We start from the raw sequence: 24395 nt of genomic DNA, 5'->3' as shown, positions 1-24395 counted from the left end.
TTTGACAGCATTTGTCAAATTGTCCAAATTACAGTTTGGTCCTGGACACTAAGAAAGACTAAGAATGCATGATCAAACATCAGCTCAAATACATAGGTAAGCTATTTACCTCATTATTCTAACATTCATTCAACCACTTGAGGGCTGATACGGTAGCAGCAGTTCTCTAGCCATAATATTTGTTTGCAAAGGGGCAGGCACATTGCTTGATAGAGTCATGGCACCTGTTCCATTTCCCAAGGCAAGATATAAAGGTTCTCACAATGCAGTCACATTTGTCTTCAAAGTTACTGTAAAACAAGCAATAATAATGTAAAAGGAGAAGGTGGTGCATCCCAGAAGAGGGAAAAACAAAACAAACAAACAAATGAAAAAAAACATTTCAGATCTTGAAGAGAAAAAATAATCTTCCTGCATGAACTAGAAAAACATTTGATAAAAGTAATTGTTTCCTCCTATGTGAACAGAATAATATTTTTAAAATATGCTTTAGAAGCATTTTTATTCAGCTTTTAAAGGAAATAATTAAGTTGGAAAACTTTGGCAAAGCGAGACAGTGTCTGTAACAGAAAATTTTCAGCAAATTATATTGATAGAAAAAAATCAGAACTCTAATATTTTTGAGGGTAAACTTGCATTGTGTTTGTCTGAAAAACCACAGCAGCATCTTTGTTTTTTCTTTCTCTCAATTTTCTGAAGTCACATTAAGATGTCTTTCTAGATCAAAAATATTTCTATCCTCTTTCTTTTCAGACAAAAATTGTTCTTTCTGATGTTTTCATGTTTCTTCAGAGAACAACACTAACTGGCTTCCATCGCAAGAAAATATCCCTCTAGAATGAAATAAATGGTGGCTGCTGTGTCTTTACATCACTTTTATGTTTGTTAGTTACATCAGCACAGTGGATGAATTTGGTTCCTTTTTTATGAGAGAGGGTATGGTTCCTGTCTGACTTTTTTATTCATTATTACTTGTGGTAGATAAGAAACAAAAAGAGGCAGTCCAAAATATTTGATTTGCGGGTTATAGTGTGTTTTATTTCCATTACTTTGAAATAAGTTGTTTTTGTAATGTTTCCTTTGGCTCCTTCAGGCTTTGTTCTCTTCACTAGTCACAAGAAAATGTTTGTGAGTCAAGAACTGTACAGGGACCTGACTGAACGACTCCCATACACAGACAACAGGAAGAGAGAAATCCACATATATAGCAAAAAATTATATATTTTTATTTTATATTTTACTTTTTAAAAATTTACCTGGGACACATCAGTGCTGTTTTGCATATGAAATGTTTTCTTAAAACAGCGGCTTAGAAGTGATTCAGCCTGAAATTTTTGATTTGGAACACTCAATTTGAAGACGATATCCTATATCCATTTTTGTGGGAAACCCCCAAATCATTTCTCTCATTTTGTGACACAGCTTTCATCTACCTTATAAAGTGCTGTGCTGAGGTACTACAAGGGTCCAGAAAGCATGGAAGCTGTGTCAGCTCAACCCAATCTCTGCCTAAACTGAAGTGTTCTAGTGCAGGCACAAAAGGATACAATCTTGGCATTCCCAATAACTAGAATTTTCCTATATTCTGTTCCCCATTTGGATAATGGGATAATAATAACAGCAATCCATTTCTCTACATGCCGTTTGGTGTGTCTCTACTATTTAGATTTGAGGTGGCCAAACAGGGGCTTGTGGCTTCATGGATCAGCCTGGTAAGCTGTGGCTGCTTTTTAGGTTCATATCACATGAATGGCAAAGAGACTCCTTCAGCATGGTGGTGGTGGAGTAACCCTGCATCTAACCACAGAAGGAAGTGAACCAGGAATGGCAGGTGAGGCCAACAGGGTCCCCAAGTGCATGCCCAGTCCCATCAAAATGATGGGACACAGCAGGGGCCAGTCTCTTCTTCTTTCAGTTGGAATTGCAACAGAAGCAATACAGTCATGATGGTATGGAGAGAACAAACATCAACCATTCAGGTTTATGGTCTGAACTTTCAGCTTCCCAGCTCTTTGATTCCCAGCTAAGGAAATATCAAAGCACATGTGTCTTACTTATCCTTTGTGGTCCCCTCTAATTTTCATAACTGTTTGTTTTAAAGTTGTTTCTTCTCAGATTTTCATGCCTTTCTCCAAACACTGTTGTAGAATGTCCCTTGACAAACCACGGTCTTCAAATTGTACCATTTATTCAGAAAAATAGGCAAAGATTACTGAACTTTTGGCAAGACAGTATGAAGGTGTTTTGTGCTGATGTGTTATATTTCACAGTAGTCAGCAGACAAATGGGACTTGAGGTACAAGCAAAGTATGAAGTCACCTACTTTTGCCACATTAGGCTCAGTAAAATTCTGCTGGTTTGTGCTTGCCTAATAAGTGTAAAAGTCAGTAAAACTGCTTATTCCAGGGGAACTTAAATGTACCTAAACCTTTCATATTTCTAAAAGAAGACTTGAAAGGTGGTGAAAAGCAGAGATTGAGCTACTTCTAAAGTTTGCACCTACCTAAGTCACTCAGAATATGGTCAGATATATGACTGTACTGATCAAATTCTGAAATTTGGGTACCATTCTATTTGGTAAACTGAAGTGGAAGTGTCCTTGCTGCTGAGAATTGTCAACAGGCTTTTCTCTAGGCAGGAACAGATTGATATTTGTTTTTCCTTCATGCAAGGATGTAGAGCCTATCAAAACAAGAAATTTTCTAAATCACAAGGTAATACAGGTTTGTTTAATCTTTGAGAATTGTCAATGTCACTTGCAGCAAAGGAAGATAAAAAATTGCAGCCATGTCACCAATTATTTCAATTAGAATAAAATTAAAAGGTCTATCACTCTTTGTGCTCTAAGGGCATAAGATGATCAGAGGAAAAACTTCCTGAACTCATCTGGTATGCATTTCATATCCTGAAATATGAAGTTTGATAACACTTATAATTTTATCCCAGCTAGTATAACTGCACCTATCCAATCCTTTTTTCTCTATGGTTACTTTTTCATATCTCATTATTTTCCTAGGCCTTCAGAGTCACTCAGATCTTCCTGCTCCAGGTGTACGGCCAGGTAAAAGCCTTGTGGCTAGGTAAGTTATTGGATAGAAAACCAGAAACCTTGTTCATCATCTCTCTAGGGAGGAAAAATGCTTTGGTAGAAAGAAATGGGTCTGCTATTGAGTTTGGTCTTCAAATCAGTAAAGTATCAGAAATACTATGAAGTGATTATAGCTCTGCTACAGATGATTTATATAGGGTAAATAACAGGAAAAACCTGCAAGCCAGTAAGTATTTTGTAGTTACAAGCACACAGATGGCTAACATTCTTGTGCAGCAAAGACCAGAGACATTAAGACAATTACAAGTTCTCGGCATAATTTTCTTGGAAAAACATACAAACAAATGTGTTGGACCTTTGTCATTCCAAAGATAATAGTGAAACTGGCAATGAAAATCAAAAGAGGAAAGTTTGGAAGATCCTTGGGAAATTATCTTAATCACTTGCAGCGAATCCTCAGGCATACACTGCATACTGGGTGATTAAGATAAGCAAGACCAATTAGTGTGGAAGAAGTGGATCAGCAAGAGGTTTTTTACAGGTCAGTCTGAAAAGACTACAAAAATAACATGTCACAGAACAAACAGTATCACTGTTGCAGTAGTACTAAATTTAAGCAAATTCTGTTCAGTTCAAACAAGCACTGGACAACAAGAGAAATATTGGAGTGAGTTCAGAAAAGAGCTAGCTGAAATGATGAAGTGATTCACCTACAGTGAAAGATAAGAGAAAATACTTTAAGGGAGATCTATACCTCTAAAGACCATGACCTCAAAGAGAGGTATGGAAGGGTTTTGTGAGGTACACCAGGAAACAGCTTGAAGCAAACAAATACAAAGAAAAGCAAATATGAGCCAACTCTTAAAACCCTGCTGGCAGTGCAACATTTGACACCAAATTAGCCTCCTCAAGCTAGTGAGAATAGAAGCATCATCTGGATTTTTTTATAATGAGCCTAGGTAAAGAAGAATAATTAATAGAGACTAAAAAGCTAAATAGGTGTATAACTACACCCAAAATAATGTTTTGACCTTTTAGAACAAATTCTCATCTGACTTCATAATGTGGAGCAAACACTGTTCATATTATTCCTCCTGTTTGGCAGAAAAGTTTTCCATACAGTATCTTAAGTACCTTAAAGGCCCCATCAAGACAGTAGTAGAGCTGGTAAAAAATTAATGTGGTCTCCTGTGTGGTGCCCCTCCTCTATCCCCTGTGCTTCTGTTCCTTCGGAGCTTTGCCAAAGCACATGAACTGAGTTTGTCTCTCTGCATAAAGCCTGAGATCCTCAGATGGTTCCCCTCTCTATATATAATGGGTAGTATTTTTCAAGGAGATCTAAATGATTCAAGAGGCTGAGTCCTACCACTCTCCTGAATCACTTTGACGCCTTTGAAAAACATTCTATTTTCTCAATGTTCAGTTCCTGCATAGCACATTCAATAGCCAGCAAAGTTTGCAAAGCCTATCTAACTGGCTGTTATTCTTTGACAGAATACATTGCTTTTGTGAGCAGGCTTTATCAACGTGTGCTTGAAGGGCACTCAGGCTGTCTAAACTTCACCAAACTCTGTGTGGATAAAGGATGTCATCAGATTTTCACAGGGAGCTGACTGCAAACTTGACAATTAGAGTCATGGGAAAAGCATGAGTACAGAGTTTGTCTGGGATTACAAGGTTAGAAGCAGTATTTGTTAGAGGAAGGTATTCAATAGGAGTAAGTGAGAGAAATTACTGTAGAATCAGTGATTTGCAATAGCTTGATATTTGGCATTTGACTTTTTCATCCTTTCCATTTCTGGGTGCACTTACATTAAGTTCCCACAACCATACCTAAGCTGTTAAAAGGAATAGAAGTACATACTGTATCTCACAGTGCTACATGAGGCTAAAGATCTGCCTCAGACCCAGAGGAATCCACATACCTGGGAATGTCGGTGTCATCATGATGTGGACAAAGCCACACAAGCTACCTGCACGTGCTGTCCTAAATCAGTGATTCTGCTTGTAGTCATTTAGCCCATTCGTATGTAAAGCACCTGCTTTGAAACTGAGGAAGGAATGAGCCCGAGAAGTTCCCAAATGCTAGGCCAACGGTGTATCCTGTCTCTGTGCCTTTGGATCATGCTGTCATTTCTCACTCAAGGACTGAGATACGGAGGTTAACTGTCACTCTTAAATTCTTCTCCTCCCCATTCAACTCTATTCCTGTAAAGTGGAGGCATTATTGAGAAAATATGAAAGCTGTTCTCAGGGGTATGTGTTTATTTAACATTATCTGCAGATATAGCCGTTTAGTTCTGACCACTGAAAAATTCAGCCTCACATGGCTTTGTGCTAGTTGTTTCCCCAGCCACTGTCTGGTTCCTGGCTGCCTTTCTAAATGTCCCAGTTCTTCCACTGTAACACTGGGCTGAATGTGCAGCTGACTGGGTGATATTCTCCAACTTGTAGTAAGAGGAGGTCAAAGAAGATCAGAAATTTCCTTTCTGCCCTTAAATAATAATAATAATAATAATAAAAAGCTCTATCTCCACAGTGTAATGCATGCTTCCATGTGACTCTTGAATGTCAAATAGTGGTTTTATTTTTATTATTTATATTGTGTTAGAACTCCAAAACTGTAGCTGGGTTTGCTCAGTTTTAAACACAAAGTAGAGGAGACAGCAAGGTCTCTTCTCCAGTGTGCTTCCACTCTGAAACCCTGGTTCCTGGAACAAGAAGAAAAAGTGATCCCTGGATGATAGACAGAATGACTAAAGGGAAAAAAAGTAGGAGGAAAATGATCAGCTCAAGAGCGAGAAAAACTGAAGGAGAGCTTCAGGTGAGATGAAAGTAATAGGACTGTTCAGAGATAGATGAGGAGAAAAGAATATGATGAATAGCTCACATTTCATATTCTGAATCAACTTTATGAGACTGGAGTGGATGACTTCTGAAACATCAGTCTTGCTGACTGACTTCTCTGAAATCTGCACATAGCTTATTCAGTTGTTCTTCTTGCGTGTGAGTTGGTCTGTTGAGGAATATTTACAGGCCCTGGTTTTTGAAATAGCTTATCTCCTATTGAGTCACCATTACAAGTGGCAGCATTGGATGCATGTTAAATAGATGTTTTCTTGAAATTCTGTTGAGTGCCGTTACAAAAGAAGCAGCAAAGATGCTGCCTCCTGCTTGAGTGCTTGCAAAGGAGCCTCTCTCTGTGGGAATAAAGACCAATATGCAGGTACTTATTACAGCTGAAAAAAATCTGAAATACTGAGACCTAAGATGTTTCATAAGTAAAAGAGCTTTAGATTTTCTTCCTCCGAGAAAATCCTTGTAGAGGACTGGGGAGAAAAAAAAAAAAAAGAAAAAAAGAAAAAGAAAAAAAAAAAGTGTTTTATTTTATTTATGGGAAAGTTATCAAACAGTGGTTAACACTTTGGGGTTTTTAGCAGAAGTCAAAATGGCATGAGGCCACCTGGGAGAGGCATCACCAGGGAGAGGCATCACTTGTATACTTCTTCCTTAGTAAAGGTTCTCTTTTGCCATTTCACATCAAGCTGCATAAGATGTGAACAAGTGATCAGCAGAGAAACAGACTACTTACTAAAAAAGAAGATTTTAAAACTTACTGATTTCTTCAAGTTGCAGCACACAACACTTGCTGCTTTACTAGTGCTGAATTACCACTACTAAAAATACTGTTTCTTATCCCTTCTTTGCATATGGTTATATTCATCTTTGCCATTTATTACCCTTTCAGAAAAGTTGTCATTAAGCTGCTCACTTGGTTTTTCAAAGTCTCAAGGCTGGCTTTCTGCAGGCTGCTGGCTCCAGATCTCAGCTATCCCCATTGAATATTGTGGGCCTTACCTGTTCTCCTTTCCCACTGCTTCTCTACATTCACTGTCACCTGCCTTCACATAGTTGAAGATATCAAATAAATCCCTTCTCAGAAATCCTCTCTCCAGGTCAAGGAAACCCATTTCCCTCTGAGATTTGCTCAGGCAATACCAAAGATAAGATTCAAGCCATAACTTCAGGCCAGGCATCCTGACTGAAAAATACTGTTGTGTTTGCACTGTTCAGCAAGCCTGAGCCCAGAAGAAACTCAGTTGAAAACCAGTGTGGTGGTGTGACAGCCAGGAACCATACTTTATGGCAACTGCCAAAGCTATCATTATTAAGAAACACGTAGTTCAGACAAAAGACTCTGCCACGTGTTTTTTTTTATCTTTTGTGGTGGCTGGGGTGCCAAATGTTGTTTCATAGAGGTTAGGAGAATCTGTTTCAGTGAATTTATGTGGTGTGTTGCACTGTTTTCCTCAAGAAGGAGACCCTGTTGGAAGTATTCCAGGAACAGGCAGACTGACCAAAAGAGAAATCAGATTTTATTACTAGAGATCAGTTACAGCTCAAGTTCTATTTGCTGTTGTAATAAATGGCTTGAGATTTATTCAGGCCTACGGTGCAAACAGCTGCTCCTTGCTATTTCAAAGGACTGCTACCAGGTTTATTGTTCCCATGCAGGTAAGCAGGGTGCTGTGAAAAATACCAGCATTTCAAACCTGGACTACTCAGATAATGCACATTACTGCTTCTGAGTCTTCTTATTGTCTGTCTTTTCAAGCAGCTGGCTAGCAGCTCTTCTTCCCACCCTTAAAAAGCAGGGGGTGTGCGTGCACCTGTAGTGAGCAATTCAGCAACCGCTTCCATGCTGGCTTTACCTTGTCTTTGTGTTAGACGTTGCTGCAGCTGCTGCGGTTGTTATCATGGCAAATCCTGACAGCTCTGTTTGAGGGACTGACCTGAGCCACCTCGGTTTCAGTAAATCCTTCTCTACCAAGATTAATTGCACAAACATGAAGTTGGCACATTGTAATCAAACACTTCGGGTCAGTAGAGCATTGCTGGACTGTTCATTGGCAGTACTTTCCCTGACCCACGGGTTTCTCTGCACAACAATTCACAGCTAGATGTGTGACAAGGGGCACCTCAGGAATGGGAGCCACTGAATTTTGCTGAAGAGAAGAATATAATTAGCAGGTTTGCCCAGTGATAATGTACTTCCTTAGGCGTCTTCTTGTGGTCTCTGTAGCAGACAAGACCCTGAGCTGTGTGGACTTTGTTTATTTTTTTTTCAGTGTGTTTTATTCTTGTGCAGTAGTGGCACAGTACTAGGCAGCCCCATGCCACATGGGGCTGAGTCACTGTGGCTCTGTCCAGAGCTGCTGGAGAGCTAACAAACATGTCACGAGGAGAACTGGAAGTCACAGCAGCCCTGCTTGGCTCTGGAGGTGCACACTGGTGTGCCTGTCTTTACACACCCCAGGAGGTCCTGAGGCACGAGGACCATGCACCATACCACCCCACAGTGAGTTCAGCACCATGCAAACCCCAGTAGCACCATTTCTCCACATGCCTCTTTCTGTTCAGCCCAAAGAGTATGTTTGGTAAATCTTATCATCTTGGAGAGCGTGAGGGCTGAGGGACTCCCAGGGGTGCAGAAGAGGGAGTTCTGTACCCAGCTCAGCTGTGCACTCCTCTTGGTTTTGCCATTTTCTCCCTCCCGCTTTAGTTTTGACTTGATGATAGAATGACAAAGATTGCTGCACTCCTTAACCAGTGAAGCATGTGCTGACTACAGCTGCATGACACCTCTTTTGGCCTTTTCAGGACCGTGTGCAGGATGGGCAGCTGAGGACACAGTGGCACTACTTCATCCACATTTTCATCATGTTCAATTTTGAATTTCATCTCCTCTCGCAGAGTTTTTGTGGCAGCCAGCATATGGTGCTGTAGTACCTCACAACCCGACTTCTGTACTGGCTGCCTGGCAAAGCTGCAGCTGCTATGGCTGTCAGACACACTATTTTTGCCCTTTAGCATTAGGTTGTTTAAGAAATCTGACAGGCTGTCACCCAACAGCTGGTCTTTTCACAGGAGCCAGAAAATTAACCTCCAGAGGGAGCCTCATCTTCGCCAGCGATTTTGTAACAAGCAAGTGTTTAAAGCAGCAAGACCCCAAAGGGGAAGAGCTCCAGCAACAGGGAGACCATGTGTTCAGTGCTCTCCTCAGCTATGCAGCCCGCTTCTGCTTTCCATCACTTTACACGTCAGTGGTGACCGGTTTAAAGCAAATTTATTAATCCCACTGTATAATTAAAACCCCAGTGTTGCAGTTGCGTATTTACCCACATCATAACTTGCAGTAATCACACTGTGAGTCAGAATTTCTGGTGATTGCTTTTTCCAATCACAACCTTGATTAGCAGTATGCAGATTTAACAGGTATCACTGAGACTCTGGGACATGGAGGGACTGAATAGGATGGTAGCACAGGACCAGCCTCCAACAAGTTTTAGCATGAGGCAGCAACTAATTGACCCTGGGCAAGTCAGCCTCATTCCAGGCATCTATATACAGTGTTATGTACCACAAAGCAGAGCAGAAAGTAGTCAGTTCTGTGTTACACACTGTTCTGACCATTGCCGAATGAAAAATTCTAGGTAGTGTTATTTCAGATTCTAATAAATATTTGTGTCAGCCAGCAAAGCTGGTAGATATGGTGATATGGGTATGCAGGTATGGATACTAATGAATTTGGGTGTCCACAATTCAAGTCTCTCAGAAAGTGGAGTTAACAACATGTCACAAGGATTTATCTGTTGAAAAACCCAGCCTTTCTTGCAAGAGTGACACGTTCCCCCATTTAACTTTCAACTCATCTTCTCACCTTTTACCAAAAAAAAATTAAGGCATGGCAGCTTTGCAATTCTCTCAGCCCGTCCTATAAATAAAAGGAACTGGACAGAGGAAGCGAAGCTCCTGCTGCTCCTTCAGATCAGGGCCACCTTCAGTTTTGTATCTATATAGTGTTTCTGGAATGTCTTTTATTGGGCCCAGTTTTATCACTGCCACAGAAGGTGTCATCATTGCCTATAGCAACAACTGCTTCCCTCAGCAATGGGCATGGCAAAGTGCCTCAGGGATTTGCTTTGAGAATGAAGTTGGAGCTTGAAAACAAAATCAATTTATGCTCTCATGCATACTCCCAGATTATGAGAGTATTGTTATGAGATCACCCATAAGAGTTAGGAAACAGATCATTAGAGTAATTCACTCGATATGGTTATGCCAAAGTTAATTCACTTTTCAGCCACGTAATAAGATCCCGTAGGGTCATTACTTCTTTGCTGCATCATCAAAAATAATGAGATACATTTTTCTCAGTTTATGTGGAAATATACACTGTCTCTTGTTGTCAGCTGAGTGATACCAGTTGCATCAGTTCCTTTCTTGAGGTTTTGCAAAGTTGAAAAAATCTTTATTTAAAATGTGAGATCTGGAGCATTAATACAGGGGATTCAGATTGTCTTTTCCTGACAGTTAAGTCTTTTATCACTAGCAGGATGTGTAGATGGATAAACAACTGTGATAATAAGATTTTTTGTACATTATTTATTGGGAGAAAAAAAAAAAAAAAAAAAAAGAAGAAGAAATTTGTCAGGTTCAATAATAAGGAGAAAACAGAACACAAAAACTGTTAAAATGAAAGTTGATTCCCATCACATGCAATGTAATTATGTTTTGCTTATGTGCTTTACAAACACTATCTTAACACATGAATCAGGGCAGAGAGAGTATAAGTCACTTGAAGGGTCTATCAGTTTAGGAAGATGATATGTTAGGCTCTCGTTAATGATGCATATGCAGACAGTAATGCAGCTTCACCCATGGGAAGGCTCACTATTTCATCAGACATCCCACTGGATAATAGATTCCATGCTGTGCTTGACATACAGCTGAACAAAGACTTTTCCACAGTAGTTCCAGGGACTTTTGCAAGCATAAACAAGAAGCATTAGTTTTAGCTGATGGGACAGAAGATCCAATCATTTGGATCATCCTACAGCTGGCTGCTGAATTTACTTTTTTTTTTTTTTTTTTTTTTTTTTTCCATTTTGTCAGTTTGCTGGCCCTTCCTTTCTTATTTGCCCTCCCAGCTGGTTTGTTCACATGAGAGGATGGACTTGCAAAGCCCTTCTTGATTTTCACACACCTCAGCATGTAATGAAATGTTGGGAATTACAGGGAGAAAGGCACCATGGTAGCTTTTTATCTGTTTTTATATCTGTTTTATCTGATATTTACACAGTTAACCAAAGACTTATCTGGGATGTAGTCTGCACAAATTCCATATATTTCACCTTGTGCAAGAACACAGGCCCACTTGCAACCTGAAGGTATGATTTTCCCTGCCATATTCCTCACAGCAGGCTCAGAATAACACCTGTTAAACATATAGTATCAGTTCATTGCTTGCAAGCCTCAAGCTTACAGAAACCTTACAGTCTTGGCATATCTACCCAGGTGTGTCACCTCTGTTGGGCTCTGGTCAGTACTCTAGTATTAGAATTTGCTGCTGCTTTGGACAAGGTTTTGGCACTATTTCTGTTATGGTCCTCTTGCTTTTCTAATCAGTTTGCCTTTCCTCTTACAAAACACATTTAGGGGCAAACTCTGTCCTACCCAATGCCTTTTGGGTTTTGTGACAAATGTATGACTCTACTGTGGTGAAGATAGCTGGTTAATTCCTTTCCAGTGGCAAGCACTGTTTATCTCTTTGTTATCTAAGTTATCTTTGTTATCTCTTTTCACTAAGTTATATTAGCCTGGCTACTGTGTGATTATTTTATTTGCCGGTAATGATCAGACCATTCACTGAAAATAGAGGAACTGAAAAACCTGACAATTTCAGTTACAAATAATATCTGCTAAGTACTGTTTTTGTTATAACAGTACCTTTTTTTTTCTAAAGTTTTGTACTGCATGAGACTGTGTTCAGGAACCTACAAGTCAGTCCAAATGTGAATAGCATCTGACACCAGTATTTATTTATATTAAAGAAGCATCCTGAAATTCCAATCACTGTCAGGGGCTGTTTGCACTTAAGAGAGAGAGAGATGATCGTAGTGCAGAGAACACAGACAGCCCTTCAGTTCACATAAACAGACAGGATGTTACAGGGTGTGAAAACAACAGCAAATACACAGAAAATGTGTCTTGTCCAGCAAGGTCATATCATATGAAGATAAATTCTTGGTTTCTTGGCTTTTATTTATTCTTAGTGTTGTAAGGTCTAGATCTGGGGACACTGCGGGCAGAAAGGCGACTGAAGCATAATAATTAGAGCAACAGTGAAAGTCAAAACTGCCTGAACAGAGGAAGGAGGTTTTACAGCAAAGAGATTTCAGAGATTCCCTGTTACTGTGCGGGATATCATTTGCAGGGACTCCTCAGAAGACCTTGCACCCACTTTGCCAACAAAGAGAAGCAGGTTGCTGGCCCTGTGGGTCTTGCGCTCACCACACACCTTAATGTTGAGTTAGCACATCCTCAGGAGGCTGGTTAATAATGTGTCATGCTCGCTGTTTACAGTCCTACTCTAGGACTTGTGGGAGGAACAAGGGTGCATAATTTCTGAGATAGTTCTCTAAGTACAGCACACAAGAACGTTACTGATCTCCTCACTAGTAATGTTTTTATGGAGCCTCCTTTTTACCATTCAAATATTGTAATATCTAGCTTCCTGTAATACAAATCCAGGAGAAAAGCAGCTGACAGGCAGACCCCTTTGGGAGAATCCATTGTGTTCCCAAAAAATGCCGTCTCTCAGGCTGCATTTCTCAGCACTAACAACAACAGTCTGTGCACCTGAGATTCCTGTTAGCAGTAAGATAGCCTTGTGTAAATTCCACTTTCCTAGACATCTTTGTGACAGATTCATTGTGCATGAGATCACAAATAAGGAAATCTGCTCTTGAATGACAAGTGTCTGCCTTGCGGTAAGTTTGCAAAGTCCCACTGATTTTCAGTAAAATTGTAGAAGTTTGTACTGATTAATAAACAGATGCTTCAGTTTACTTAGTATATTTCCTAGCCTAGGCAATAGCTGAACCTAGAGTACACTCCTTGTATGTCAGCTTAATTAGAAGTGACTAATTTAATGAGCATACCATAATTAATGTCTATTATGCCATGAAATATCTTATTTTCACAAACTGGATAGATTTTTCTTTCTCCTGTAGCTATAGCTGCCTGATTGCATTTGATCAATGTAATAAAAGTTAGAGTTGCATTATATTTTTTGCAAACCTTCACTGGGAACCGTAATTGCCTATTTACTAGTGCTCAGTGCGTTGGGCACGGACATCCTTAACTGCAGTGTCTCACAGTGTCTCAGTGGAATTTTACATGATGTTCTAGTTTGAGGCCATTTCTCCATTTAGTTCTGAATTCAGATGATTCTTTGAAGAGAGAGAAAATAATAGAAAGAACAGTAAGTACAGAGAGCTTGCAGTACATCAAGGCCATTCAGCCTTCCCTGCAGAAGGGAAAAGAAAGGCTTTAGTTTACAAACGTTTTTCAGTTGTGACCTTCACTTTCAGAATAACTAATTTTGGACAATGTCAAATATAAGCAAAACCACAAGGTGATGAGCCCGAACTCCTGTTGAGCTTAAAAGCCCAACAAGCAACTAGAAATATGGGACTCTCAGAGGTAGGAGATAGGGTCACTTTTTTGAAATCTGAATTCTGGATTTTTCTCCAGTTGTGAGAATAATGCTGTAGTTCAAACTCAGTGCTCACAGTAATTTCTTCTAGGCTTTATATGTGTTAATAGGCTAATTGGCAATGATTTCTTCTAGACCTTATATCCGTGGTCTTAAACAATGGAAACACTATTGGGGAAATCCCCTTTATAAAGCTGAGTTTCCTAGAAGAGTGAACTTCAGGGTTATGACACTGAATATATGCTATTGACTTTCAAGTTCTTTTAACAGAAAGGTCTTGTGACAAATTCAGAGCAAAGCCACGCTTAAACCTGATTCTCATTTAAACTAGAGTAAAGAAGGAATAGTTGTGTTCAAGATAAGGAAATTTTGTCAGCATAAAAATGTTAAAAACAAAGAATCAGATCTTGCTCTCTCCCAATACTTTACCTTAATTCAAAGCATTCAAGTACATTACTGGCAGTATTTAAACATGAAATTATAGTGGGATGAGGAACTCCTTATTTTTGGATGTGGATAACAATAAAATTTTGCAACTCAAGCAAATCATAAATACTTCCAAAGAGCGTAAGATTTCACAATGAAGAAATGGACTATAATAATGAATCATGTACCCAAACACCATAGAGTATAAATAGAATAAGTATCAAGGTCATAAATAATAAATAGGAAATAAATTTACCCCAAGTGTTTTCTTTTCAACTAAGATGAAAACAAAAAAAATAATAATTAAACATTCATACAAATATAAATAACATGGAGAAGAAACTACCCCAAGTTGTATGTGATAAGACAGCCTAGATAGCTCAGATAATACTTAATTGTCTTCATTTTCAGCAATATGAAGATGTCTTTCAGTGTTTAAGGACAGCTACTTTGCTGAACCTTGACAAGATGTTCTTGGAGGCATTCCCATCTTTTTACTGTTCTTATTAGATATGCTAAATTTAGTCTCTCTTAGTGTATTAGTAAGCATTTATCATTAATGTACATAAGAAGGACATTTTGACTTTTTAAATGGAACACAATAATAATTTCCAAAGCCATAGTTATCCTTGTAGACATAAAGACTCAAATTTTGAGTTTTGTCAAGGGTTCAAGTCTTCTTTCCAGCTCTTCACTTGCTTACAATTTTCTGAAAGTACTATCAGAACAAAAACAGCTGCTAAAAATCCTGCCAGTAATTTCAATTTAATTATGAATGTAATCTTTGTGAAATAGCCTATTTACACCTAATGTGTTTGCAATGATAGTGAAATATGCAGGCTCTCCATGCTGCACAAAAAAAAAAGTAGCTCCATATCTGATCAAAAACCATAGTGTTAAGGAAATTTCTCGTCTCTGCATGAACATGACATTTGATCAATTCCACTTTCCAACCCATATTGTCCTAGAGATAGTAGCAAAATTTATATTAACTGAAATAGAATCAGATGTGGCCTTTTATTTTTGTAAGCCCTCGTTATTAGAAATTGTGATGGCATGCTGGGGAAGGACTGGTGGTAGGACATCACAGGACTGCAAGATCCAAACCAATTAAAGGATGTTATGAACAAAAGATGAATGTACTAAAACATGTATTTTCTTGCTTTATATAGGGCCATAACTGAGTCATGTCTTTCACCAATGAAGTCAGTTGAGTTTTGATACTCAACTTATTTCATACCTTTCTCACCTAAGTGCACATACTTAACATTACAGCTATAGCTCACTGTGTAGCAGAGATCCCATCAGAATTGAAATCTTAGTACCAGTCACCTGTTTCATTTATTTCTTGCTGTGAGCCTAATGAGAAAACAGCCAGAGCTATCCTCAGAAACTGAGAGAAGAAATATCACTTTTCCAGAGTTACCAGGAAATTCAAACTGTTCTGAACATGGGAGCCAGTAAGAGCAGCTCAACTATCAAGAAATGTCATTGTGAAACAAATAATCATCTCATTCTCAGTGTGATGGGCTTAGATTGTGAGTGTCAGAGCCACAGGAAGAAAAAAGGGAATTAGGCAAAAAACTTACCCAAAACCTGATGAAGAGAATTAAAGCTTATCTAATGGCTTCAATGGAAATTGCGTTCACAACACTTTAAAGCCCACTTTCCTTTATGAACAAAGTTCTCTCAGAATGCCCAGATAAAGTACACCCTCAAGGTTTTTGACTAATTCCTGAATACACAGGAGAACTGGTATCTTAGAGAGGAACAGTGCCATAGATGATCATTTTGAGAGGAATATGTGATGTCAAACCTCATGGTAATGTAGGAAGTTGGAAGTTAAGATAATGGCAAGCTTTGGTTGAGGGAATAGAGGGAGGAATTAGTTCTTATCACTCAGCAGATTAAAATTTCTTTGGTCTGCAAAGCCAATGGAAGCCATTACAGGAAGAGATGGTTGAAATTTTGCATTAAATGATGAAAATAGTTGGAAAATGTTTATGTTAGCCATAACTTCTGTAGAATGCTTGAATTTGATAAAAGTTTTGACCACTGTTGATCAAATCTCAGCTTCTTTTGCTCAAGGTTAACATACTAAAAGATAAACAAAACATCCTATATTCTTCTGGCAGAGCCATTTTTTGACTGTCACAGAAAATTAGGGATAAATAGCTGCGTGTACCTGACTAGTGATTTTTGGTACTTCAGATAATCTAGGATTCTTGAGAAAGGTGTTTTGTTTTTGTTTTTGTTTCTGAAAAAGCAAAGCTGCATGCTTTCTACAAATACATTATTAAGAGCTCTCAAAATGGTTCTTCACATAAGCAGAACTCTGAATTCTTCCAGCATTTAAAACAAAACAAAACAACAACAACAAAAAAAACAGCACACACAAAAAAATCTGCTCCTACTTTGGGGAAGTACAGGAAATAAAGATTAGGATTTTCCATCCTTTTGACTCTTTTAAAAGTACTGAGATTTTGTCATTCTTATTAGTTTAGCTGTGGCCATTAGCTGTGGTGTTAGTATAACTTGGAAGGCACTCAAACACAAGAGGCTGGTGGCCATGAGACTCCAAGACAGTTCGATAGCTGAACTGATTTCATGATTCCTGGGTGGAAAACATTTCTCATTTCCTAACTGTGCCATTGTTTGCATGTCAGCAGTACTAACAGTTTTTGAGCTTGATTAAAGGCCACCGTGCTGGATAATGTAAAAACACAAAGAAGGGCTTTCAGTCCTGCAGAAGGTTTGTGATCACATTAGCACTAAGAGCTGGGATCTGTCTAATCATATAGCATGAAGAAGCTCAGTGATAACTTTTTTTTTTTTAATGAGTGTTTAAGTCAAATTACAAAGTGGATATGAAAAGTTGTTTGATTGTACTTGCCAAAAAAAAATATCTTATGGCAAAAGGCATAATGACCGGTTGTTCAGCTGCAGAGTGGAAAGAATATATCCGAGCATGGGAATCCTTGTGAAAACAACATCCAGTCTGGCACTGCTCCCAGGGAGAGCAAGCTGTGTGGTAACTGGTCAGGTGTGTAATCTAAAAATCATTATGTTCTTCTGTTACAAGCCTGGTGGGTGATCAAATAATTCTATTGCTCCTCCCCTACCTGCAACTGCATCTCAGCTCATAAGAAACATTTGCTCTTTCTTGTTGTGACCTAATCTTATGACTCAATAACAACAGGCATTGATCCATGTTGGCTTCTTGCAACCCAGCTTCAGTATGCTGTTTGTCTGGTTATGTTTCTACACACATTTCTACTCAGCCTGTGGTGGGTACAGATGCAGGTACATTCTGTCCTTTCTGTATCACTGACTCTCTTCAGCAAACCCTTTGGTTTGACACCACAGACTCCTGAACACATGCCAAGATTCCTCTTCTTTACAGGACTAGGATGCAATTAACATCTCTTTACAGAGACCAGAGGCTGTGTTGCGTAGATATGAACTTACCTGTCTGGTTTCTAGGGAGAAAATGTATTTTTTGCCTTTGATAGTTTTGAGAATTGTGAAATTGTACAAAGGTTAGGGAAGACAAAATAGAAAACCTGGCCTTAATTATTTTGAGTCTGTTTTTCATGTCTCCTCTAGATAGCTTTTGGCCCAACAGGCTGCAGCTTCTAACACATCATCTAAGATGATGTAGTACTGAGTGGCACTTGACCAGGTTAGAATGACCAAACTACTGGGAGAGATAAGGATTTTTTACACTTATATCAAACAGGAACAAAGGAAAAAACATTTTTATTTCACTTTCACACGCTGTAGGATGTCAGGCTGTGCTTCATTTTAGGACTTCCAGTGAAAGAATTGAGTGGAGAGTTAATGGTACCTCAGTGGGAGATGTGCCTCTATGAGAGATGAATAAAAACTGATTGTGGACACTAAGGTGTATGTCAGCCAGAGCCCAGGTTACAGCTGTGGATATTTGGAGATGAGGGTGGGGGTGAGAAGTTTCCTCTGTTTCCAGATGCGTTTTGCGCAGCCTGTCTTAGGATTCAGCTCCCACAGTTGTCATTTAAATCCTCTGTGCAAGAGCACCAAGAAAGGATGAAGAAACCAGAAAGTGCTTAAAGTGGTACATCCACCTGCATATATGTCCAAGCCTTAAAATATTTATAATGTGAGATTATTTCACCCCTATTCTTAGGACTCTTACAGGTATTCTGAGAATTTTCCCCAGCAGTTTGTTCTCTGAATCAACAAACTTTATTAGCTCTAGCAGAGTATGACAGTTATCTTTTAAAAGAAAAAAAAAAAAAAAAAAAAAAAAAAGTTGAAGAAGACAAGAGTTAGTGTACCTGTCAATGAATAAAAGGGAAGATGCAAAAAAGAAAATTGAGGTGAACAGAGGTCCTGCCTTTCCCTTGGGAACATCAGAGCACTGGGATATCCTGGGCTGTACCGACTAAAATAATGCCTTTAGAATTGGTTTTTTGAACAGTCTTGATGAAACTTCTGTGTGACAGTTTTCCTTCAGTCTCCAAAGAAAATGAAAAGGTTACTGAGAAGGACATAGGCCAAAGGTGTACCTTGGAAGGAAAACAAGTCCTCCACCCTAATTGCTGAGGAAGCAGGTTACCTCCATGTGGGGTTTGCCATGCCTTTCATTGCGATATGCTATCAGTAGTTTCTACTCTGCCTAGTTTACAGAATACTAAACATGAAAGAATGATCAGAACAGCATACATGACCACTTTTTTGCCAAGCACCTCGATACTTTCTGTTTTGCTTGCTTGTTTCTGTTGTTATTTTTCCCCACAACCACTCTGAGAGGAACCAGATTGTGAAGGAGCTAATGTAGTTTATCAGGCAAGAGCATGAAGGACAGGTGTGGAGAATGGTAACTGCTCACACATTTAGGGTCTGATGACTCCTTTCAGCACTCTTTAGTTCAGCTGTGTTTTGTTGTTATTAACTCACTACCAATTTCCATTGTGGTAACATGAAAGGAAATCCCCACATAAATAGTCTGGAAGAAGTCTTTAAAACGTGACAGCTTCTAAGTGGTCCTGATGAAATTTTCTTTTTTTTTTTTTTTTTCTTCTTCTGGCAGTTTCCATCCAAAGATCAGAATAAACTTCTAAATTCTTAGATATCCTAGTGCCTAGGGCAGGAAGGTCTCACAGTCCTCCCGTCCTTGCAAACAGCAGTACAGGTTTTCAGCCCAAATCTGTTGCTGAATACTTCTGTGGTCCTGTGATCTTGCTCAGAGGAAGTGCCACAAGGAACGAACTTCTCTCCACCTCTTTGCAATAGCTTTGTTTCTTCACCCTTATGCTGCATGGGTGTGAGCCCTTTTGCCACAAACTTGGCAGGGGTGACCACCTAAAACCAAAGCCCAGAAGTTTGAGTTCAACTCCAGGTTTCCCTAGAGGTCCTCCCAGTTTTCTGCCTTGCAAGATACCACCTCTCTGCGCCTTCATGCAGTGCTTAGTATACTGGAGGCCCGCTCTCTGCCCTGATGCCTCCAGAAAATATTGTGATAAACCTATACAAAAAGTGCTTGTTATTTCAAACCTTAGAGCTATCCCAAATGACGGATGTTTTTCAACTGCACTGTCATCTCATTATAGATAGGTTTTAAGGAAAAATAATAGATTTTCAAGCGTTCACAATAAAAGTAACTTCTTAAAGCAAAATGGTTAATTTATCCTGCACAGGGTAAAGTCATATACAAAACAATAACAATCTGCTTTTTGAGGCGTCTTGTATTTTTGACAGCCTTAGCCCACAGCCTTTGATTAGATAAAGACCTTAATATTGCATTACAGCAGAATTACGTACATTATGGCAGCTGCTTGTTGCAATTGTGTTGACATGTCTAGCTTCTTGTGTGAATGTATTCTGGTCTTTCTAATCTCTTTAGCATCAGCAGCAGGACATTTTATTTGCAATTGATTTTTAAATTTAGGAGTAATTGAAGTTTAAGCGCAGTTACCTTCTTGCAACAGGGACAGGTTGATACTGTTTAAATCCTAATTATGCACTGATTAAAAGTGATTGCATTGCCAAAGTGAGCAAGGGCTACAATTTGTTTCATTCTTAAAGGCTCAGCATAGAGAATTAATTGTATTTCCAGGAAAACAGATCAACATAAAGAGGAAGCAATTAAGAATTAATTGCTGAATCATAAAATTCCTAGCAATTTTTGAAAGGTAGGCAAGGTAGACCTAACTTTGACAGCAGATCTTGTCACCAAAGATAAACTATTTACCAGTTTTGGTATTTGATGACAGAAGCTTTGTCTATAGTCAGTTGTACTGAGTTTTGCTTAAGCACATAAGGTAGGAATGGGTTTGCTTTCATTTGGGAACATCTAGTCTTGCAGTGTTCTGGTGTTTGCTTTGTTTTCAAATTTAATAATGAAATGACAGTCTGCAAATTATTCTCATATAATAAGTAGGATAAACTAAACCAGTCACACTTTTTGTATGAGCAGGAGTCATTTCTTAAACAGCATAAAAAATAAAAAAGCACGAGAGGGAAACCAGAGCAGCAAAATACACTTGTACCTTAGTGACAGGGAAAAGCCTGGGGTCTAAACAGGTTAGAGCTGCGTGTTCTGGGTCTGAGTTTTGTGACTGTCACAAGCAATGTCTGAGCTACGTCTGAATGATCCCAGATTTGGAGAAACACTTAATACAGACCTGTGTCTGCAGAGTATTACTTTTATTATTTATTTATACACAGGATATGTCTGTACAGTGGGCTCTGATGTTGCCTCTGATCTCTCAGTGGTAGAATATCAGGATTCCCCAAGACATGTGCAGGCAACACGTGTTGGAATATGTAAATTTATTTTAATCCTAGTTACAGGGTTTTCTTTTCTCTCTCTTTCTTTATCAATAGCAGTGGTTTCCCTATTTCCTACCAGCCTGCTAATAGGAGAAATTTCACTCACAGAGAACAGGACTAGAAAACTAAAGTTGCCACAGTGTTTTTATGGTTGTATGAGCTACTTGGTGCAATACACACAAAACCGTTAAAATAATCAGATGCAGAGAATTCAGTGAAAAAGGGATGTTTCTGTCTCTTAGACACAGAGAGTTATGACAGAGAATGCTAACATTATAGGGTGGCTGGAAGCAAGGAAAAACAATATTCTTTCTTATAGTAAGGAAGCAGTAGAAGAGCATGAGGTGGCACATGTAACTTTTGATTGTCTTGGCTTTCTCAGTGTGTTTTCCTGCATGCATTGTTCAGACAAAATGGAAGCTGAATACCACAGCAGCCCATCCAATGCTTTGTTATTTTCAACTCCATTAATCCTCTGTCATTTCTGAGCAGAGTAACTCCTGGTCTGTAACCCATGAAAACTAAGTGGTGCCTGGTGCCATGGTGATCAGTATTGTCATTCTGAAGATGAAATTGTGCAACATTCACCACAAGCCAACTAAAAAGTCACTGGAGGCACCTTTTGGCCCTTAATTTTCTTTCTGATGAATGAACAGTTCACTCTTCTCATCCTAATCCAAAACATAGCAACCTACCAGCTACTAGGAGGGAAATTAACTCTATCCTAGCTGAAGCCAGGACACATACTTGTCAACTTGTCAACAAATCAAACCCCAGGGTTCAAGTCAAAAGGAAAATCTCTGATTATGGACAAAAGAAAGTCTCAACCTGTAGTAAGAACATGAAAAGCAGTTATCAAAAAGGTTAGATTTAGTGAGGTGAATGTAAAGCAATTCCACTGAAATAAAAATCTGGTTCAAAACCTGAACAGTTGAATAGCACTTACTGCTTCAAATAGTCCTTCAAGGAGCTGTTGGCATTCTGTGTCACTCCCTTGGAAACAATGGGTTGTTTCCAGACTTATACTAGTGCCATTGAAGTGAAACCTTCCCTAATTCTGAATTCTGGTCCAGTGATTACTTTCTCCAGAGTGACTTCCTATATCGGTTGAAACATAAAACACTTCAATGACTGTACCCAATACTTATTTACTGTTTCTAGTATAATAATTTTCCTCAAATCATTCTTGAACTTTTAGGATCACCTGGGGAGCTCTGAATGCTGTCCATCCTGGGCATTGGCACCAGATATTACCAAATATATATATATATATAATTTTGCCATAATTCTTTTTATAAGTGTTGTTTTCTCAATTACATGATTTATAGACTATTTCAGACTCAATTTGTGCATTTAAGAAGATGCAGAAAAAGAACGGGCCTAAAACAAGAGGAATATGTGAGGAAAATTAAGAAGCTTTACATTACAAAAGCAGTAAAAGAATATCAAAATATCTTTCTTAAAGCAGTCTTTGCTGTAGCCATGAACATGGTATGTTTTTGACTTAACTTTCTTCTACTTTGGTTATCCAAGTTATCTTGATTTTTCTCTGTCTCTAGGGCAGTATGTTGACACCCAGTATCTTCTAGGTAGTACTAACAATTAACAATTAAACCAAAGCATTTATGATATCTGAGGTCCCTGAGTCTTCCTAGATGTTCAGTTGTACTGAGAGATTAACATATATAAGGGTATTTCATCTGTGCTTTCTTAGTTTACGAAAAAATAAAAAAAAATGTTTGATTTGTTTTGTTTTGTTTTTTGATGCTAACGACCAAGAATTTTAGTGGTAAATTTTCAGTAGTATATATCTGATGAATATAACACAAAGTCTTATCATGGCTGATCATACACTGGTTTATAAAGAAAGTGGAATGTAAGCCTAAATTGGTTTAGGGAAAGCTGATCCAAGTTCCACTGGGGAAAAACAAACAAACAAACAAAAAGGGCCATTTTTTGCACTGTCTTCAGTGAGAGTTTTATCAGGCTCAGAGGACATTTACAGATCACAGAATATTTAATAATAATCATGGAATTGTTAATGTATGATATATGCATAATAGAGTAGCAGTTAGAAATCAACATTGATGTTCATGTCATGTAAAAATAATAGAAATCTGCTAGTCATGCAATTTAAAGCAGGGTGAATACAAAAGAAACAAGGCCATGCACTGAGAATTAAGGGAATTCTAACACAAATCAAAACCTTTCACACACTCTTTTTTCCCACATCATAAATGGATCAAAGTTTGAAAATATGCTGAGATTATTATGTTTGCATGAATATTTTACAATGTATAAACAAGACCTTTACTTTGTAAGCAGCTTCTGTATGGAAAAAAATCAATTTCCCATAAAGAATTCACAGGAAGAGCTGTATGTTCAAAATGTACTTTCTATTTATTTCACCCCAGAAGCTCATCTAGCCAACTTCCTTTTCAGGAAGGAGGATAAGTGAAAACACATGTTTGCTCATTCAATATATTTTCTTAACTTCTTGAATTTTAGTAATAAGGAGATAAACTTGACTCAGTCTAAACTAAGGATGGACAAAGATTTTTGATACAGCCCTGAAACTTTCCACTGCTTTCAGAACAGAAGGTACAAACAGGTCTGTTTCTGCATTGTTTTTGTTTGTTTGTTTGTTTGTTTTTCCCTGTGTTATACCTAGAATATTATGAAGCATCAAGAATATTAAAGAAAATGATCATTGGTCATGTTACCTGATAACATCACTTTTGTTTACATTCTGTTATGGACACTGGCCTAGTACTGAGCGGAGTATTCAGTATGGTGCCCTTTTGCAATATTCCTTCCTTATTCAGAAGCTTTTGTTTCTGTTCAGAGAACCGGTTTCTTATTAAAATGTTTGAGTAAAGTTCAGTTTCCTCAAATATTGCCATCACACACCAAATATTTGAAGAACATCTGTGGGCTTTGCAAGACATTCTTGGATTGATGGTGGACTCCCATATTTCCATGAAAATCCACACAACTATAAAAAGCTTTAAAAAAAAAATGTATTGGACTTACAAGGACATTCACCAACAGTTTTGAAATGTGAATTCCCATTACTGCTTTGAAAATGAGTCAAAAGAGCATTTTATTTTGACTTAGTAATATTAGAGAGCTCTCTACTGAGGCTGTCCACATCTTTTGAATTATTTGAATTTAGACAGGATGAAGTAAGAAAAGCAACCTCCTGTTCTACAGATTTAATATTACAGAATAGTGGTTCTTCTATACATCTGAACCTAAAGGCAGAGTTTAGCTCAGATATTTTATTGTAACATCACCATCACCTCCTTTAGATTTTTTCTATCACTGTACATCCCAGCTGAGCAGGGTGTTTTAAAATTTTTTTTTTTTTTTTTTTTTTTTTTTTTTTTTAACACTATGAATGTAACCCCTGTTTGCCTTCTTTCAATTTTATATTTTTCTTTCTTTTGGTCCAAAAAGAAATTGTTGAACTAGTCAAAATAGTGCTGAAGAATCGTTTTCTCTTACACAAACTATGTGTTTCTGCTACAGGTGAATTCCCCCTCC

General features: G+C 38.3%; 1 long non-coding RNA gene across 1 annotated transcript in view; it reads left to right on the top strand.

Moving 5' to 3' along the window:
- Positions 1 to 3019: 3019 nt before the first annotated feature.
- The window catches only part of LOC118169076, a 74065-nt gene continuing 52689 nt past the window's right edge, over positions 3020 to 24395 (top strand). The window contains exon 1 of the long non-coding RNA XR_004751915.1: positions 3020 to 3080. This is a non-coding gene — a long non-coding RNA (uncharacterized LOC118169076). The remainder of the gene's footprint in view (positions 3081 to 24395) is intronic.

This window comes from Oxyura jamaicensis, chromosome 6 (genome assembly GCF_011077185.1).
Source record: "Oxyura jamaicensis isolate SHBP4307 breed ruddy duck chromosome 6, BPBGC_Ojam_1.0, whole genome shotgun sequence".
In the NCBI taxonomy this organism is placed as follows: Eukaryota; Metazoa; Chordata; class Aves; order Anseriformes; family Anatidae; genus Oxyura; species Oxyura jamaicensis.
Note: the sequence above shows the minus strand (reverse complement) of the source record. Positions and strands in the feature narration are given on the sequence as shown.